Here is a 6,529-nt window from a genome sequence, read left to right as displayed (position 1 = left end):
GAACTCGGGCTCCGAGAACAGTCAGTCCAGGTGTCAACATTTTAGAGTTTTTTTTCTCCAAAAAGGTTGTGGATATCTGCTGCAAATTTGGTTCTAATACTGTATCGTTACCTACCACAGTCCCTCACATTGATACAGTTTGGGATACTTTTGTCACGAAAGAGGAAGTTGGCCTTGCTTTGGCCAAAAGGAGCTCCTCCACATGCCCCTTGAATCTGTGCCCCACCACATTGATCGAATCAATGAGAGAAGACATAAGCAATTCATTCGCTGATATTGTTAATCTATCATTCTTCTCCAGTAGTCTTTCATACTTGCTTAAACAAGCTTTAGTTCTCCCACTTTTAAGAAAGCCTCTGATTTGGCCAATTTCTTCTTTACCCTGATTGGCAAAGATAATTGAGGCAATTGTTCACACTCAATTATCCGCTTTTGTTGAAAGACATGCTGTAATTGGCAGATTCCAATTTGGCTTTAGAAAGTTACATAGTACTGAGACTTTATTCTTGTCTAATTTTGGCACTTCCTTCTGAGGTTTTGATAGCGGCATTGAATATGCTTTGTTCTGTTGGACATCTCTGCCACTTTCGACAATATTAATCATAATATCTTACTCTCCTGGTTAAAATCTTTGGTCATTGCTGACGTGATCTTCAGTTGGTTTGAATATTTTCTATCCCATCAGACTCTGGAAATCTGATTGGGGAATTTCCGCTTATCCTAGAATGCTGTAACAACTGGTGTACCTCAGAGGTCTTTATCATCTGAAATCCTATTTAACATCTATCTTACCCTTATGTACAAAATATTCTCTTGTCTCGATGTGAATTAACGTATTTACGTTGATGACATTCAGTTCTTTATACCTTATGAATCTCCTCCTGGTCTCATAATTTCAAATACATATCTTTGAGGTTAGTAGTCAAAATTAAACATTTAAATGGATAACTTGAATGTCATGGAGTTAGATGGATAACGTATGAATGAGATGGATAACTTGTGAGTTGTCCTTTTAAATGGCTTTGAATATTGACCTTCTTATGTCTATATTGAGTTAATCAATGGATTTTTCAAAACAAACTCTTACTAAACATCCGTAAGACTGAGATCATTATCCTTTATAGGTTCCCTCTCCTCAACGTTCCTACTTCTTTTCAGTTCTGCAATTACAGCATTTCAGTGAACTGGCAAGCATGCTGCCTTGGAGGCACTGTTAACTTCAAGGCTATCCCTTGAACCTTAAATTAAAGCTGCGATCAAATCCACTTTTTTCACGACCGGCCGCGCTTAACCTTCCAACACCATGGGCCTTGCAGCAGTAAGGATGCCGCCATGCCACCTTCCCCAAGACTCTCGTTAGGTGCATGTGCAGGGCACACATCAACTTAGGAGTGGAGGAGTAGCCTAGGGGTTAGAGCAGTGGCTATGAACCAGGAGACCAGGGTTCGAGTCCTACTGTCGCTGCTTGTGACCTTGGACAAGTCACTTTACCCTCCATTGCCTCAGGTACAAACTTAGATTGTAATCCCTCTGGGGACAGGGAAAATACCTACAGTACCTGAATGTAATCCACTTTGAAGCGCTGAAAAAAAGTACAAAAAGCAGAATATAAATCTAAAGAAATAAACTCTTAATGGCTCCATGGCAGGAAACCTGCAGCATTGCTCCTTGATGATGTCTGCATTGGCTTGGTATTTAAACCCAGGCTGTGCTCCCAGCTGGTGCCTCAGTAATGGGTCCTCTTGACTGCAGTGTGTGTTGCCACCTCTCTGTGACTCATTTTCCTGCCTCGCCTTGTTGCTCTGCTGTGCCTTCTTGTCTTGTTTCTGCCTTATCTTGCCTCTCTGTGGCCTTTCCCTGTCCACCCTGCCTTGCCCTGTCTGTTTTGGCCTGATTCCTGGCTCTGACCTCTGCTACGGATTCCGACTTTCCCTTGCATGCCACCTGCTACTGACCCTGGTGCTTTGGACATGACTGCTCTCCTGCCTGTTGCCTGCTACTGACGTCTGATCCAGACACCCACTACTCCTTTGGTCCTCCGCCTGGACCCGGACAATGAGTCTCGCCACCTGCCCTGATCTTGGCCTGGACCTGGACTCCCCCTGCCTATTGGCTGCCAGCCCTGACCTTGGCCATATCCTGACCTTCACTGCTCCTCACGGGATGTGCCGGCCCCTGAACCTGCAGGGGGCTAGTATAGGTGAGGCTCCAGGCCTGGTCCCGGTAAAAGCGAGTCCACCAGCCGACGGCATGGGCCTAGCAGGTTTTGTCTGCTAGGTTACTCCAACCGTGCCCCAGCCCAAGAGCTCACATCCGTGGCAGGGCCTGGTTTGAAAACCGCGCTCGCTATCAGAAGCACTGGGCCTCCGTACGGTCCTTCAAGCCCTTATTTTGCTTGGACTGGATTACTGTAACTCCTTGTACGTGGGGTGACCTTCAGCTTGTGCAAGACACAGCTGCTCGTATTTTGACAGCTGTCCAGATGTGAGAGCGTATAACTCCTACGCTATACGAACTTCTCTGGCTCTCTATGAAATGTCCATATTCTATATAAGCTCCCTTCCATCATTTTTAAATTAACCCATGGCGGCTCTGACTGCTGGGTGAAGCCGGTCCTCTGGGCGTACAAGCCTTCGCTCTCCCTGAGAGCTGAGTGACAGAATCCTTTTGGAAGGTCCCGCACTTAAACCAGCACAGCTCAATATTACTAGGGATAGGGCACTCTCAGCTGTGCGCCCCATTTTCTGGAACTCTCTACCCGATTTCATCAGACCCCTGGAGTGTGAGCAGCCCTTCAAGAAAGCCTTAAAAACATTCCTATTTAATAAGAGCCCTAGATGGTTTGCTTTAACACCTGCTCTGCTGCAGATATGGTTTGTTTAGCTATTGTTTCTTATCTTGTCTGTTCGTAGATGTTTACTAGATTTTATTATGTATGTCGAATTGCTAACCCCTTGAACTTCTTTGCGACAAGTGAGGTTTATACAGTTTAATGAATTGTAATCCTGATTCTGCTGTTCAGTTGACTTGTGTCCAAACTCTGTGACGCTGTGACAACCCTAACCTGCTTTCCCACTCACCCTGGGGCCTCCGTCCCGTCAGGCTGACCCCGTGACAGTCCCCCACTCCTCTTGCACTCATCCCTCAAATTTCAGTAGCAGCATTGTCTGTCTGTCCTCCGATACTTACCCGGTCGCCACTTTAAATGGTTCTCGGTGGGAGATTCCAGGGCAAACAGAAGCAGCACCAGCGCAGGCAAAAAAAAAAAGTGCCTTCTTGCTTCCTTTGCAGCTTGTGCTATTCACTCAGACGCCACTAGAGGGCAGAAGCGGCCCTGGAGGCACAACTAGAGCAGCCACTGCCTGGGAAGCCTGGGAGCTCTCCCAGAGAGCCCGAGCAGGGTCCTTGAATGCAGACTTTCTGCTCTGCTCGCGAGTTACATGCCAGCTTTTCCACGGACTCTCTGTGTGTGGCTTTGGACAACTCATATTTTGGGTTTTTTTTAATCTCTGTCTCACTTCCAGTCCTGATTATGACACTGATGCTGGGTAAATCGTTTGCTGCAAACCAGAAATGGAACATTTCTGTGCAGAAGGTGTAAAATGGTAAAAAAAACTGGCCAGTCCTGCAGTATTTTGCCAATTTCTGTTAAGGGAGAGTTTTTAAATACAGTTAAAAGAACAAATCCCCCCCCACGTTTTGCCTCTGCTGTCACAATTTTGTCATTAGATTTCCTGCAGAAGGTTTGTGAAGGTTCATCCTTTTTTTTCCCCCCCCCCCAAATGTGGCCATTTTGTTCCAATTCTGTTTGGCATACCCATAATTATCAATATCTTATTATGGGGTTTTATTAGGTAACGATCGGAAACCTCACAGTCTTATTGTCTGAGACAGATTTCATTTGCATTCATATTTATTTATAACCAAAATATTTGAGGTAGGGGGAGAGTAGCAGTGTTACAGATTATTGTGCCTCAGAAACACTTCCGGTGGATCGCAGCTGGTCCATACTCTTTGTATTCGCTGATGGTAACCCACATTGGCTTGAAGGTGGGCAAGGAGGAGAGGATAGAAGCCCCGATCCAGCCAGAAAATATTCTCTCGGGGGGGGGCCCTTACCTTCAGGGTTACTCCCCGAGGGGCCAGGAGCTGCAGTTCTTTCAGGACTCTTTTGTCAAGGCCACGGAAGAGCGTGGAACCGCCTGCCAGCACCATGTTCCCAAAGAGATACTTGTGGATGTCCATGTCGCATTTTCGGACGCTCTCCAGGATCATTTGGTGGATCCCCATGGCTGTATTGCCAGCATTGATCGGGGTGAACAGGGCCTCGGGAGCCCTGAAGAGCTGATTTCCAATCTTGATGACATTCCCATCGGGCAGGATGTACTCCTGCAAGAGCTCCCTGGGCGACGTCATGTTCTCCAGGCTTTGGTCCATCGCGATATAGCAGAGTTTCTCCTTGATGTCTTTCACGACCTCTCTCTCGGCTGTGCTCACAAAATAATAGCCGCTTTCCATGAGAAGCATGGCGAAATACTTTGTAACGTCCCTGCCAGCAAAGTTCATCCGGCAGACCCCCTGCGGCAAGCAGTGGCCTTCATAAATAGGAACTGTGTGGGTCACGCCATCGCCACTGTCCAGGACAATGCCCGTCGTCTTCCCCAAGGCATAGAGAGAGAGAATGGCTTGCAGAGCTACGAACATGGCCGGCACATTGAAGACCTCAAACATAATTTCTGCCATCTTCTCCCGATTAGCATGGGGGTTCAGTGGGGCTTCTGTCAGCATCACTGGCCTCTTGTGAGGTTTCAGCCTCAACTCTTGCTGGTACAGGTGCCTCCAGACCTTCTCCATGTCCTCCCAAGATGTTACAATTCCGTGCTCCATGGGATAGTTCAGGGACAAGATCCCCCGTTTGGACTGAGCTTCGTCCCCAATGTAATAGCCCTTGTGACCAGCTCCCAACATGACCGCTGTGGCTCTCACCCGCCCAACTATTGTGGGAATGATGACCCTTGGAATCTTCTCTCCGGCAATGCCGGCTTTACACAGCCCGGATCCGTTGTCAAAAATGACAGCTGGGGTATCGAGGGCTTTGGGGTTAAGCATGTTTCACAGACCTGGGGAGAAGACGCCTTTGGAAAAGCTGGGGAAGGATTGATTGTGTGCGAGCTCCTGCAGAGTGGAGTGTTAGGGTGGGAAACGTTCTAGAGCCCGAGTGTCATACAGCCGGGGGTTCCGTGGCTGCTCTGGAACCGCAAGATGGCAGGACAGCCGGCTGGCAGCAGCTCAGGCAGCTGCTGCCAGCCGCAGATCGGTGCAGGGAAAACCAGGCCATTCACCTCCCCCCTCCAACGGCCACCCGAGTCCGAGAGCGCGAAAACAACATATAAATCCCAGCCTACTTACCACATGCTAGCACGTTATACAGCTGCTTCCCACTTTAATGATCCATTTTCTAATTTAAAAAAAAAAAAAAAAGATGCAGGTGAGGTGTGGGAAAAAAGTACCCTCCCATATCCTCTTCCCACACACACTCCCCAGCAAATGAAAAGATCACGGGTACGATTTTGAACTAATGGTACAACGTTACTGTATAGTACACCAGTGGTCCCCCAACCCTGTCCTGGGGGGGGCCCACCAGCCAGTCGGGTTTTCAGGATACCCACAATGAATATGCATGAGAGAGAATTTGCATGCACTGCCTCCATAGCATGCAAATTTTCTCTCATGCATATTCATTGTGGGTATCCTGAAAACCCGACCGGCTGGTGGGCCCCTCCCAGGACAGGGTTGGGGGATCACTGTAGTACACCACCGCTCCGCGAGGGGTCAGGGGGCTAGCGCACGTTTATTCTGCCCTCTTTTTGCCCCATGGCTTTGCATTTTGCAATAGGCCCGGCGTTTTCAGCTCCCCAGGATCTAAGTCCACGAGGCTGAGCCTCCACTATAAAGCGGCAGACTTGCAGCCGGAGGCTAGGCTCAGATAACCATAAAACCGACGGTCTACGGGTGAGCCGCCGGTGTCGGCCTGCTCTCCTGCAGGTGGGATCGATCCCGGCTCACCGGGTAGGGGCCGTCGGTTTGTCTCCCGATTGCCTCCGCAGCCCAGTTGGAAACAGTAACCAAAGTGAAGCCAAGATAGGCTGTGAGTCAGGTGCCATTAATCCAGGCTCTCTTCTCTCCATCTTCCCTCAGGGATGGGGACCTTTTAACTTCCCCGCTAATACAGGTGCAGGTGGTTTTGTCTTTGAAAACTGGCGGCAATTTACGTGGGATAAAAGTGCGTGCACGTTGCTGTTCAAAATTGTCTCCAAAACAGGAGAGAAATCCTTTTGTACGTCGGGCCCATGTGAATGGAAGGGAGTCGGAAGATAGACGAGGTCAGAGAAGAGGAAAAGTATGAGATGAGAATGATAAAAGCACTTTTCATTTCATGCATTGCTTTAACATGTTAAATAATTGCGTGCGTTTATATTGAAATGTGGTATAGAATTGGGGTACGGTTTTATTTAATGCAAGGCGCAGT

General features: G+C 48.2%; 1 pseudogene; it reads right to left on the bottom strand.

Moving 5' to 3' along the window:
- Positions 1-3,930: 3,930 nt before the first annotated feature.
- LOC115096354 lies at positions 3,931-5,166 on the bottom strand (annotated as a pseudogene).
- Positions 5,167-6,529: the final 1,363 nt, after the last annotated feature.

The sequence above is a fragment of the Rhinatrema bivittatum genome, chromosome 8 (assembly GCF_901001135.1).
Source record: "Rhinatrema bivittatum chromosome 8, aRhiBiv1.1, whole genome shotgun sequence".
Taxonomy (NCBI): domain Eukaryota; kingdom Metazoa; phylum Chordata; class Amphibia; order Gymnophiona; family Rhinatrematidae; genus Rhinatrema; species Rhinatrema bivittatum.
Note: the sequence above shows the minus strand (reverse complement) of the source record. Positions and strands in the feature narration are given on the sequence as shown.